The sequence below is a fragment of the Drosophila mojavensis genome, unplaced genomic scaffold, assembly GCF_018153725.1.
Source record: "Drosophila mojavensis isolate 15081-1352.22 unplaced genomic scaffold, ASM1815372v1 contig_80, whole genome shotgun sequence".
In the NCBI taxonomy this organism is placed as follows: Eukaryota; Metazoa; Arthropoda; class Insecta; order Diptera; family Drosophilidae; genus Drosophila; species Drosophila mojavensis.
Window position 1 is genome coordinate 4,115,968 of NW_025318906.1, and position 14,521 is coordinate 4,130,488.

Sequence of the window (14,521 nt, forward strand, 5' to 3'; positions counted from 1 at the left end):
AAATGAATTAATTTTTCATTTATCTTAGTGTTTTTGGGTCTGAGGCGCAATGGAGGCTGGCGCTTAATTAGGTAAATGAAAGTGGCGCCAGCGCCAAACAATTGAAGCTGTCAGACGCCAGCATTAAGTGGGTCAATTGCCATGGGCAAGCACGGCAGCTCTACTTTCCTAGCCATCCATCCTGCCTTTATCATCTTTGCCATCGTGCTGGAGCATAGTTAAAAATAAAAGCGAAAAAAAACTAAATAAAAACCTGAAACAATGAGCCAAGTGCTGCAGCATTACAGTTGACATCCATATAGAGTAGAACACGAGCCCACGAGCCGACGAGCTGCTTTGATAAGTGCAGTCTAATTGAATTATGTGCTCACATTCTGACAGTTGCCCATCAAAGTGTAAGAACAAGCGATGCAGCTGCCTTTGGGAATCACTTCAGCCGCAGGCTCTTAGCCGAGTCAGACTCGGTCACTGGGCAGACGATGTGTGTAATTGACAATGCTAAGCTCACTTGACAGCGTGCCATGAGCACAGAAACACTCACACACCCACACACACACAGGCACGTTCATACCCCAACACACACTCAGACAGGCAGAGCTGGGAGGCAGACAACACTTGTTGTCTGTGGCATCAATATAAATTTTATGTGCTACCAATGACACGAGCTGCTAGTGGGGTTATAAGAGAAGGAGAGAGAGAGAGAGAGAGAGAGAGAGAGAGACAGAGAAAGAATGAGAGATAACTTCAATTTGAATGCTGCACTTCATTAGAATAGAAAATGTGAGAGGAAATTATAAATATAAGTATAAATATGGTTTCTATATAGGTCACTTAAAGAAATTCAGAGATTTAAGCATTAAATATTAATAATAAATTCAATAAAAATTATAAACATAAAAATAATGTTATATTCAATTAAAATAAATATAAGGTAAATGCTTAGACTTTTTAATTGAATAAACAGTTTTTTGTTTTAAATAAATATTACAAATATTAAACAATATATTGAAGTAAAGAAAAACAAAAGGCAAATTAAATCAAAGCTCTGAAATCAAATTACGTTAAAAGCCATTTAAAGCCTTTTGGCTTCAAAGCTGTATAAACTAGTATAATTAGGATATTTATATAGACAAAGCACTCAGAAAAATAGTTGTAATACTTAAAGCAAAATTTACTTTGCAAATTATTATAAGTTTTTTAGTCTTGTGACTTTTACGCGTCTCGCTAAAGCTGATTTCAAACTAACTTTAAGCTTCTTTGCTTTAAAGCTTCAACTTTTTGCGACATTTTCATAAGTTATTCATCTGCTTTAGACCGGCAGAAGTTTGTTGTGCGACAAAATTGAAATGTAAAATTTAAACAAGTCCTTTGGCTGCTGTCATTGTTGACTTTCTCACATATTAAATGAATATTAAGCATTAAATGCGTGCACGGATTTCCGAAATTTAATTTAAATGTCAACCCCAAACGATGCACTCGAGAATTTAATTGTATTTATGGCCAAAGGCGCAATTCAGGTTGAGAGTGAGGCCGAGAGTCGCTCTCTCTCTGTCTCTTTCATCATCTCTTTTCATTCTCGTATAATTGAAATTTTATGTGCTTTTGCTGCATTTAATTTTGCAACCACAAATCTTATCAATAGGCCGCATAAAACCCAAGTACAAGGCTGAACTTTGACAACGAGAAAGAGACAGAGACAGATAGAGAGAGAGAGACAGAGAGGGACTCAAACAGACTCATGTCCTCAGTTGATCTATGTGCTGCTCGTAAAGCCTGAAACTGTCAATAAAAATAACATGGAGCAGTCAACTTACTGATAATTTATGTACCTGAAATTCGTTTCGAGGCAAAGCTGAGATTTTTCCGTCGTATAATGTATTATGTATCACGTATAATGCACACGCGACTATCTGCAAGCGCTTGAGCACAAGTTCAAGGACCAAGGACCAAGGACATAGCAGCACAACAGCGAGTAAAAAGAAAAACACATTAGGCAACTTTTGTGGGCTCTAAATGCGACCAGAGTGAAGAGTCCTAGAGATACATAGGTGTATTTCCCACCTGATTTATGCATGCAGTTGGCTTATTGAAAGTCAGCCGAACGTTTAGCCGGCTATAAATATTTTTACGTTTTGTATACGATAAACATAAACTGGCAACAGGGAATAGCTGATCAAAAGCCAGCGGTCTGCATAGTTCATTAGGCATAGCTAAAATCTTTTTTGTTTTTGCTGTAAGAGATGAGTTATTGATGAGAGATGCTGACATTTCCCTATTGAGCATTGAGTATTGAAAAGTTTTTTGATGTCAGTTAGTTGATAAACTATGAAACACTGAAGTTCTTGATCCATTCAACCATAATAAATCAGGCAGAGGTTTTTTGTACTTGGAATTTGTCTTCTAAAAGTTTCTATAGGCGTAACTTAGCTGGATTTCTAGCCCAACTCTTGTTATTTTTCTATAAAATATTCATAATATCTCAAGAGTTCAGAAGCTGCTATAAGCGAGCATAAGATAGAGCAAGAGTTTGTACTTTTCGTATTACCTACAAGAAAAATATTATATAAAATCTCTTTGAAAATATGTTCCAAAACTTTCTTAAAAGGAAAATATTATAATATGCAATCTATATCAATATTTGATATTTAATACCTAATATACCTATCCCTAGAAGCTGCCTTAAGTTTCCATAGATCCCTAATCTTAATCATTAGAGAAAACTTCTATAGAGATCTTGAAATTTTAATCAACATATAAAGTAATATATGCAAGAATCTATCAAGGACTCACGCCAAAAGATCTGATTTTCTAAATTATACTCGATTTTCCATCTCGTACCGGGTATCCGCCAGTCGACTACTCTCTACAGTTAGCCTGCTTCTGTTGAGCACTTGGCTACTTTAAGTTGGCTTCGTCTTTTTATTTTGGTCGACAGATACATGTAGGATGTAGGATGTATCTCCCGCTGTGCTCTGCGGGCTTCAGGTTAGTTTGCTTGCTTTGGCAGCTGACAGCTCTGGAGTGTGCGGCTCCTGCCTACACTGTCGTATTCCACTCATAAATATGTGTGAGTCGTGGGTGGGCACATACATACATCATAAGTGTAGACGATGCCTAAAAAACAAGTTCTCAAATTGCACATGGCAAAAGTTTTTTATGATGCATTTAAAACTTCTTGATTATGCGAAGGCGCAGCTAGCTATCTATTGCTATGTCAAAGTGTGTTTGTGTGTGTGTGTGAGATAGAGTGTGTGTGTGTGTGTGTGTGTGTGTGTGTGTAAAACCTACTTCAAATATACGAGCTTGTAACTTATTTCATTTCCCCGTGAGCAAAGTTAATTTAAAGTTGCCCTGCGAGCATCTCATTTCAGGCGGAAGCGGAAAAATATATGCGAGCATAAATACATGAAAAGCGCCTATGGCACAATTAGCTGGCGCTTGCGGGAATAGTGTATGCCATAGCAGATACTCTGTAAGCATATATAGTGGTTGCACTCATCATATTCCCTAGCTCTAGTTGCGTCTTTAAAGTTTTGTAGATGTCTAATGTGCTTAACGGGCAGATATCCTGTAATTAAAGTTCTTGATAGTTTTTGCCTTTAGTCTATGAAGAGAAAATATAGAATACTAACTGTACCTGACTGTGTCACATACCCTGTAATTATACCTTATACTATAACAACTCCAAGAATATTCTTTTTTTTTTAGAAAATGTAGATATTTATGGCTTTTCAGTTTATGAAATGCAGCTTTATTGTTGGTCACATACTCTGTAATGTGAGTAAGGCAAAACAATAGATAGATATAATGGCCTTAACTGCCTTTATGCTTATATAATGTAAGGCTGGGAGGAGCACTCGACTTACAAATTATTTTTCTCGGCATTAAAGTCCATAGTAATTAAAAATAATTAGAATCTTGGGAATATTCCGCCTCTCATTGCAAGTATCTCTTTAAGCTGCCTTAAATTCTCGTTAATCTGGCATTTTTGTCAGTTAGCTGCTATACTACACTGCCTGCAGCTGCAGTTGCAGTGTAGCTGCATTGCTGCATTGCTGCCACTGCTGCATCCGGCTGTGCATCGCCTCTGCAACTGTATCTGAATCTGTCTTCTAATTGGCCTTTTTATGCACACGAGCACACACTCGACATCATTTCTATTTCCAGGGCCATTTCCGTGCCAAAGCAGTTTATCACTAACTATGCACATTCAGGCTCTTTCGCTCACTTGCACGCCGCACCCCCATCTCCATCTCCTTCGCCATTGCACAGGCCTAATTCAATATTACGTATACGTCGCGTGTGCCGCTTTAACAGCTGCTGCTGCTGCTGTTGTTGTTGTTATTGTTGATGTTGCTGTTGTTGTTGCTGCTGCTGTTGCTGTAGGCTTGACAAAACGTGTGCCACTCACGCAAAGTGCAGGTCCAGCCTAAAGCCTACATTCAGAAGAGTCGCATCCACATCCTCATCCACATCCACATCCACATCCAACTCCAGCTACAGCTGGCAGGCAGATTCGCTGCTGCCGCTAATGGGAACAGCTGCAGCTGCAGCTTTGCGACGCGCTTTACTTGTCGGCTTTAAGTGTCAACGTTGAGTATCGTTCAGCTACAGCTGTCTCACTCACTCCCCCATCCTCACTATCGTTGGCATTCGCTCTCTCTCTCTCTCTCTCTATCTCTCTGTATTCCTACCGTGAATGTCATTTGATTAGTTCAGCTGCAGACTTTGGTTCGGTTAACAGTTGCCTTTGAGGCAGTCTTGTTGGCCTTCACAGGCAGCTGGCTTAATTGGCATCTCAAATTGGCTTGAAACTCAGTTATGCGAGCGTTAAATAACATTTTGATTGGTTTTCATGCCGTATCACACTTTTATTGATCTGGCAGCAACTGCATTTATTCACAATAGAATAATCATTCGGCAAAGCGGAACCAGATCAAATTTGAGCAGTTGCAATTCACCCTCCTGATACGCCAAATTGAGCAATTCTCTTTTTCAGCGATCTGGCCAGCTGTCAACGCCTGCAGTCACAATGAGCAATTGTTTGTTATACATATAACATGCCTGTATTATAACACTTAACAGCCTAACTTTTCAGCGATCTGGTCAGCTGTCAACGCCTGCAGTCACAATGGCACATTACAGTCATGCATTCACAATGAAACATTTAATTTTCATTCACTTTTAACTAAATGATACGACAAATTTCACTATAATATGCAACGTTTCAAACTTATAATGCGCTTTTGTGCTGAGCTTGGTCATTAAATATGCATTCGCTTAGAAAGTTAAGAACTGGAAAATGCCAAATCATGTTGCTTTCACTATAAGAGTTTGCGCGCAAAGCAACTTATTTTCCCATCCCTTTCGCGCGGGTAGTACTTAATATTAGAAATTCTTAAGGCTGCCCAAGCACAATTGAACACAATAAGGCGACAGCCTCATTAAATGCTGTTGTCGGCAGTGTTGAGGCTTTAGCCTCTTTTAGGCTAGATCTAGCCTATTTATAAATGAGTATGGGATGGAATAGCCGAAAATGAGACAGATTATGCAGTGTTTGTTTGCCTGTATATCTGTTGATACTTCTATCTCTCTCTCTCTCACCCTCTCGCCCTCTCACTCTCATCTTCTCTCTCTCTCTCTCTCTCTCACCCTCTCTATCTCTCTCTCTCTCTCACCCTCTTTCTCTCTCTCTCCCCCTTCTCTCTCTCTCACTCTCTTTCTTTCATTCTCTCTCTCTCACTCTCTTTCATTCATTCTCTCTCTCTCACTCACTCACTGTCTTTCTCTCTCTCCCTCCCTCTCACTCTCTCTCTCTCTCTCTCTCACCTCTCTCTCTCTCTCTCACACTCTCTCACTCTCTATCTCTCTCTATCTCTCTCTCCCTCCCTCTCTCTCACTGTCCTTCTCTCTCACGAAGTAGAACTCTAGAAGATCATTCGAGTTGTCTATGTGTATGCTAAACATTTGAGCGCGTCTTAGTGTTCGAGTGTAAGTCGCCCTATATAAAGGGCAGCAGCTGAAGCATTTCTTCAGTCGTCCAGGCCTGGTGGGGTCAGTCGGGTAGTGTAGTAAAGTGAAGTGAAGTGTATGATCGTTCAGCTAAGCATTAAAGACTTAGAGGAGATATTTGGAGGAAATACTCGGAGGTAATTCTTGAAGAAAGTACTCAGAGTAAATAATGTTTTCTGTCAGTTTCTATTAAGCCCGCCATTCCAGCATTTCTCCTAAATTTTAGCCGGTTCTAGTCAGCTCTTATCCACAAATTATTTCGGAGCTCAACAGCTGGCAACACTGGTTGTCGATGACAAGAAGAACGACAACAACAACAACAAAAACAACAACTAGCAAAGAAATGCCAAAAGCTCGAGCGCTGCCTGTTCATTGTTCGACAATAAAAAGGCTGTTGTTCATTTTTATGGAGTAACGCCTGCTGCCCTCTGCCCCAGCCGCTGCTCCCTGCTCCATTGTCGGACTGCCCTGTTGCCCCGCTGCCTGTCGCCATTTAGCCTTCTTCCTTTAAGATTCTCTAAGTGAGACGCCGCCAGACGCCGCAAAAGTGTTTGAGAAGGCGCCGTCCTGAAGACGCCATTGTTAGCATTACACCAAAAACAAAGGCGGGACAACAGCAAAAACAACAACAACAGCGACAACGACAATTGTGAACAAATGTGAATGGCAGAAGGTGGAAAGGTATTTGCCACAGTGCTACCCTGTGGTGAGGGACATTTTAAATTAAATATCCCCCTTTAAGGGAAATTAATGTTCAATAATTCCTTACGAGGTGTTATAGAAATATTAATTAACTGATATACGAACTGAATTTGTCTCTCTATAAACTGTTATACTGCCTTGTGTAAGTTGTTATATATGCCTATAGCACATGTGAGCCTTGTTGGGATATTTTATATGAAATTTCTCTCTTATGGAAAAAATGCGTGTGCTCACTTTGTTCACATTACAGGGTATCTGAAACAAGAGAGCAGCAACAATCAGCAACAACAACAACGTGCGTCTCAACAATAAGCAGCCTGTCGTTTAGTTCAGCCACAGCCACGCCCACACTTTCTGCGCCTGCCAGCTGCCTGCAGCTCGAGTGTGTGACGCACATAATGAGCGCCTCTCAGCACTCCCCTCGCTCTGCCCTCACACGCACTCCCACACATACAGTTGAGCAAAAAAGTTTATGAATATGATGGAATAATTAAAAGTTGGCGCCAATTTGTGGGCGTGGCAGTGTTGTGCCATGTTGGCAGCACGTCGCTTCGCGTAGGTGGCGCAATGTCAACTTCAAATAACACGAGCTGAACGCTGACGCCCCCCTGAGAGGAGGAGGGCAACTTTGACTCACTCTGCCTCTCTCCCTCTCTCTTTCACTCTGTCACCCCAGCAGTTGGCATTGTTTGCCTTTGCGTTTGGCACTTTTGTGGCCTTTGGTCTTAGGCCCCTTTGGGGCGTCTGTTTGAGACTTACAGACATATATATGTATATATGAATATATATACATATATAAATTAGAGCAACTTGTTTTGGGCACCTTTTTTCATGTTTTCTTATTATTTTGTTTTTCTTTTTTTTTCATAATATATTTCGCAAAGTTTTTGTTTTAGGTTTGCTTTTTGCGTGCTCCTTTATCGTTGTTTGCTGTTTGGCTTTTTATTTTTAATTATGCATTATACATTAATTAAGACACAGATTTACCTTTTAAAGGTAGCCAAGGATGTTGTTGTTTAGATCTTAAAGTTAGCTCAAACAAAACATAAACCTCATCTCAGTTGTTTGTGTGCTTGCTGAGGCGCATCTGCTGCCACGCCCACCGTTTGCAGCTAGCCTACGTCTAGGTGACAGTCTATATACGCACACACATACACACATGCACAGAGACACGCTTGACTGCATGCCTGAGCGCATTCAAAGGATAATTATGTGCACATTTATGCTGGGCGCCCGAGTCGAGTCTCTGGGCAGCCACTCAAAGTGCTGCAGCTCAGCGTCATGTCAACAGAAGCAGCAACAACATCATCAACAACAACAACAACAACAACAACTACAGCATTAGCTCAAAAGTTTATTTGCTGCTGCTGCTGCTGCTGCTGCTGCTCCTGCTATGCAGCCTCAGCCTGAGCCTCAGAGTCAAACACAAACACGGAAATACGCTCAGCAATTTGGTTCAATGAACCTCAATGAGTTGCACTACAAAGAGCTATGCAGGGTTAACCAGCCGCACTGCGAGAAAGTGGGGAAAATATGATATCTAAATGTAAATGAAATGCGTTCTTATGATGTTTTGATGAAGAGAGGCTCCACTCGAAATGTGTGGAGACAAACCGCCGAAATATGTGAGCTGGGTGTGGGACTACGGTGATAATAAATACAACTATTTATATATACATTTTTTTGTATTATAGAAATATTCAAAATTTTATATTAGTTTTATTTAATATTATTCATTTTATTTTTATTTTTTTACTTTTTAGCAAATAGATTTGAACAAATTTTTTCAACGATATATTTTAGTTTTCACACATTTTTCACTTAATTTTCTTTTAATTTTTTTTTTTTCAGTAAGTCCTAAATATATATGTTTTAAATATTTATCTGGGAGTCCCTATTGAGCTCAAAAATAGACTCACATTTTTAAAAACTTTTCACCGGATTTCTTTTCACAATGTCCATAGATTCATTAATTTTTCTTTTGTTCTTGTTTTATTTATTTAGTTTATACTATAAATACCATATACTACTATACTTTTACTTAGATTATTTTTTTTCTCTAGAAAACTGGTTCTTCTTGTTAAATGTTTTACATCGTGCGTAGATGCTAATCTCCCACTGTTCTTCTGCAGTTGCTTTCAGTTTTCTCGAAGTTTAAGATTATAAAGATCATAAGATCCATATACCATTGCTCATTGCATATAAGTATATTCCCATTTATCATGATGCCATATATAGTCTATATTTCTATTTCCTGCTCTTCTACACACCTTTCCCAAGTTCACTCCAATTTCTTTTAGGCTTTCGCTCACACCTTCAGCTAATTTTCCTGAAATGCTTTGAAATCCGCCTTACCCTTGCTTTGTGTCAACTCAGTTTCTATTCGCCTTTCAGCTTAGCTCAGCTCATATTTCACCTGCTGCCAGCTGCCGTCAGTTCCCCCAATTTCTTGCAGTGTATCCTTTGCTGGGCGCCGCCCATGCTGAGTTGCAATCTGAAACTAGCAATTTGCCAGTTGGCAGTCTGAAGCGCCTTAAATTTTAGTTCTGCTTCTTAAACGTGTCTCGTGGCCATAAAAAACGAGCAGCAGCTGCTGTCAAGAGTTACGACGACGACCTGTCTGTGAGCCGTGTTAAAATATATATACATATATATTTGCCAGCTCTTTTTGGCTTGTCGCTGTTGTTGTAGCATATGGGAAGTAGTTTATTTAAGGTAAGCCCAAGCCCAAGACTTATAAATTTCCAGAGCAACTTGAGACTCGAATTTGTTTTATTTCTTATGTGCGCCACGCAACTGAAAACTTTACAACATAATCCAAAAGTTATACAAAAGGAGTAGAGAAAAAAAAAGAACAAAAAAATAAAAATAAAAAAAAACTTGTGGGTAAAGGAGCTCTTTGCTCTCCGCTCTTTGTCGCTTCCACTTGAGCTGCTGTCCTGGCCTTAGTTTTATGTTGCAAGTCCTTTTTTGCCTTTTGCGCTTTTATTTTCGTTTGCCACATGACGAATGAGTCTCGGGGCAACTTTTCATGTGTGAGCGAGCTATGCGAGAGACTACGACAAATCAAAAATTGCAGCCCAGTTCACACTTTGAGCTAAAGTGTAGCAGGGCTGAGCGTAGTGGTGGATGGGGAGGCGGAGGGGGAGGGGGATTGGCGGGGCTTGGCTGCTAGCATCAAAACATGTCAATTTACAGGCGAATGCATCCACGCAATTCGCATCCTTTGACGTTGGCGCTGAAAAGCCAAAGATTTTCATCCAATTTGCAAAAGTGGCGCGTCGCGTTACGCATACGCCACGTGTGCCAGCGTCGACAGCGAGACATTTGGCCCCAAACTCGCCCCAACTCAAATGCCGCCTCGCTTCAACTCCCTCAGTTTGTTCTTTTTGCCGCTTTGCTTGACTTGACTCGCTGCGACATGTGAGCTCTCTCTCCCACTCTCTCTCTCTCTCTCTCTCTGTGTGTGTGTGTGTTGGGGTCTCGTTGTTAGCGGGGCTGTAGGGGGAAAACTGCTAGAGGGGCCCAGCTGTAGTGGGGCTGAGGCACGTGCCCACTGGCAAGTCAAACATTACAACATTACAACATTACGCGCTTTCCAATTCACCTGTGAAAATCATTTGCTCTTGCCTTACCTTCGTCTTTTTGCGCTTTAATGTGTGCATTTTTATTATTTTTATTATACGCAATACCCTGCAACTACAGCGGCTATAAATGGGTTGCTTGGTTTAAAGTTTTTAGAAATATCAGTAAATAGAAATTATTGCTGAAGATGATGTTAGCAAATGGACGACGGAAGGTCGAAAATATAAGAAGAAAATGGAAAACTAAAAGGTTAGAAAATTAGAAAATGAGAAGATGGAAGATTAAAATATGACAGATTAGAAGATTGGAAGATTGGAACCTAGACGATAGGCGATAGATGATAGTACATAGGAAATAGAAAATATGGAAGAAAAAACAGAAGTTTGAAGATAGAAGATGGAAGATGGAAGATGGAAAAAGAAAGAAGAAAAATGGGGCATGGAGGATGGAGGATGGAGGATAGACGATGCAAGATAAAAGATGGAAGATGGAAGATGGAAGATAGAAGATAGAAGACATAAGGTAGAAGATGGAAGATGGAAAATGGAAAATGGAAAATATAAGATAAAAGATGGGAGCTAAAAGTTAGAAGATGGAAGCTAGAACTACAGTTAAAGTACAGGGTATCCCTTGGCCATGCCATGCAGTTGCAGCAGACGCCCTGTGCGCTTTGCTCCTTCCTTTGTTTTGTACTTTTTTGTTGTTTTGGCTTCGCTCTTTCGCATGTCGAATTTGCCTTGTCAAACGTTGAGGCAAACGTGACAAGCATTAGCTATATAGCTATATAGCTATATAGAGGAGCTGCCTACACAAATGCCAGCATGTCTTCATATGGAGTCGGGCGAGGGCGGCCGGGGCAAAGGGCATGGATGCGTGGGGGCGTGGCAGTGAATAACGTGCGTAGTTTGGCATATCAGTTAAATTTCGAACATTTCTGTTGATAAGCTGAAAAGGGGCGCAAAACTTAGCCAGTGCAAATAAAAAGGGGTTCGCATATATATCCAATACATATAATATATGGTAGATATGTATGGGCATATTTATAGTGTATGTGTGTATGTGTGCGGCATATGTACAAACAACATTTATTGTGTCAAAACAAAAGTTTTCGCACACATCTATCAGCGGCGCTGAAAAGTCATGCACAAAGTGAATTTCCATGTTGGAAAATTTGAAGAGCTGCGACAAGCTAGAAGCATATGGCCCCAGTCATAGATGGTAATAGTTGTTGTGGCTTTGCCAAGCCCCTAGAGCAATATGCAAATTGAAAATAGGAAAATGCTAGAATGCTAAAATGCTAAAATGCAAAAATGAAAATGAAATGAAAATGCTGAACGAACGCAATCGAAATTAAATGACTTTTGCTTATTGTGCAATCAAGAATTACTACAAAATAAACTACAATTGAGTCGCATTTTCATTTCATTGAATAAATTGCAACAAAATACACACACACACACACGCACACAGGCACACTCTGAGGCACTTGAATACTATAAATGCTATAACAATTTCCATTTGAACTCCCTTTACGCCCCCTTTTTAGCTGCTCAAGAGAGTTGCGCTCCCCAGTTTTCATCTCGAAAAGTTCGACTGACTGAAGAAATCACATAAAAATACCAAGAGAGGGAGAGAGAGAGGAGGGAGATAGAACGAGAGAGACAGAGAGAGAGAGAGTGGGAGATACTTAACATATGTGCGTGTGTTTTGGCTGTCTGGCAGACAAACATTTTGTGACTTTACGCAAATTGTTTTTCCAAAAGCCAAAAAGGGAAATTTCGGAAAATTTGTGCCACAAAATGAATTGTTGTTGCCATTTGGCACTCAACTTCTATAGCTCGTGGCTGTTTCTGTTTTAGTTTAAGTTTCAGCTTACTTTTTCTTCTTCTTTTATTTGGCAAATTTGCTCTGGCAATTGGGTCTACTTATTATTGGCATTATCACCTGTCTCTTGGCAGACTTAGCTGACTAAAAATAGCCCAACCGTCTCACAATAAAACCAAATAAAAAATGCAAATTTCGCCCGATGCTCGTTCAAGCGAAAATGCCGTTGAAATTGAAAAGCCAAAATGGCTGCGACTAGCGCATAGCGCTATGAATACAGATACACAGAGGCACACACATACATGCATGTATATAGCCAAATATCTATCGAAATGCGTATTGGCTGCGCGTAGTATGATACAGCTTAGCTTGGCTATAATGAACGTGTGCATGAACGTGAGTGAAATGAGCAAGAAAATTAGTTTAATAGGTTTCAGTTTATTACAAATTGTTGTTACAAGTTTGTTATCGATAAATTATGCACAACTTTAATAAATAAAGAAAATGACAGCATTCTTTATAGAAATAGATGGCTCATCCTTCTTTATAAAAGCATTATTTATTTATTTTTATAAGTCTTTAGTATATAAATATAAGAATCAGTAAACTGTTATCGATAACTTTTCAAAATTTTGACTTAGAAAATTTGTGCTAAGTTTGAGCAATCAAATTTGTGTATTCTTGGTAGTATACAAGTTTTCTGAACATATAGTATTTTCTGTATATATAGTATTTTCAATACAAGTTTCCGAAATGGCATCGAAAGCTTGAAGAAAATTTCAATGAATAATGCCAATTCGTCGTTTTGTCCAAAAGCGCTTTTAGAATTTAGCATTCCATTTTTTCAGGTTATAAAAATGCTAGTCAGTACGTCATACTACAGTCAGACTGTATTCCAAGAGAATTATTTAAGTTTAATAGTATTTATAGACATTAAATCCTATAAACTTATCGAAGCATTTTTACTTTCAGTAAACGGATTATCCAGAAAGAGGTAGTCAGAGAAAGAGGGAGAGAGAGGGAAGGAGAGAGAGTGAAATATCCAGCAAGTAGTCTATCATAGTGCAGTCCCACCGTAGCCATTTGCCATTTGGAGAGCATTGTATAAAATGCCCACGCAGCAGCAAAAGTCAAGTGTCCATAACGAAGTCCAGTTAAAACTTGGCCAAAAACCCGAAAAAGGAACCTTGGTTTACACGATTTTGAGTGGTACACTCAGCTTCTGTTTCGTTTCTCTTTCCTTTTTTTTTTTTTTTTTTTTTTTTTAAATTGCAGCGCCCGCAACTTTGGAGGCTCATAAAATATGTACGCAGAGCATAGCGTGGACTGTTGCGAACTCTGCTCCTGGATGGTTAACGCCGAGAAAAAGGGGGCAAAAAGGTAGCGTAAATTGCTGAAATATGCATGCGACAGTGGAGCCTGGGGCAGGGGAGCCCGCAGTAAATGGAGAGTAAGGGCTGCCATTGCCATTCCATTATCAAGACATTGGCGTTGGTCCAGCCAGTGCTCGGCCATAGAAAACTACGTGTCAGGCATGCGAAAGCTGGTAAAAAAAAAAAAAAAAAAAAAATGAGAGAAGAGTGGAGAATATAACACACTTTAGCTTGGCTGCAAACAATGCGCGCGGCATTGGACTTTGGTCAATTGGACATTTTGGTTCGCTTTGGCATTGGATGTTGTGGTTTTTTGGAAATTGCACGCATTTGATTGCGTTATTGAAATCGACTGTGGCTTCATTACTATAATGCTATGCGATGGGCGGGGCTGGACGCCCGCATTAAGGAATTCAATTATAAATGCCAGCACAGCACAGCGGAGCACACCGCAGCAGCCAAAGCTCTCTCACTCTCTCTGTCTCTCTCTCTCTCTCTCTTTATCTACAAACCCCCACAGCTGTTGGCCTGTTTTGGGGCCTAGCTTATGAATATAAATCTGTTACCTGTGTGTGTGTGTGTGTTGGTTGGTGTGAGCTCAGTTTTGTCTGGGCGGGTCCACACAATTTAGTTTAATTGCCACGTGGGGTTTGGTAGTGCTCAAGACCCTAGTTGAGTGCCACAAAATGGCAGCTAGTGGGCCAGGGATTTGAGATTAGTCGGCAGCAGTTGATAAATGTTGACTTTATGCCTATTGGCTGTTTGCTTTGCTTTTTGAGGGGGGAATGAGCCCACGGGCCCTCGACACTGTTGCTTTTAATTAACGACTGTTGCTTAAGTGCTTTCTAATCCATTTAAATTGAAAGCTACTTAAATTAGGTTTGAGAATTAACGTTTTTTATAATCAACTGTTATAATCATCGTTAAAAGGTGTGGGTATAGCCGTTTGGCGACGCTATAAGCGTTACAGCTAATATTAGTATTAATAACAAAGTTACTTACAAATGGGAAATTCATTCTTAATC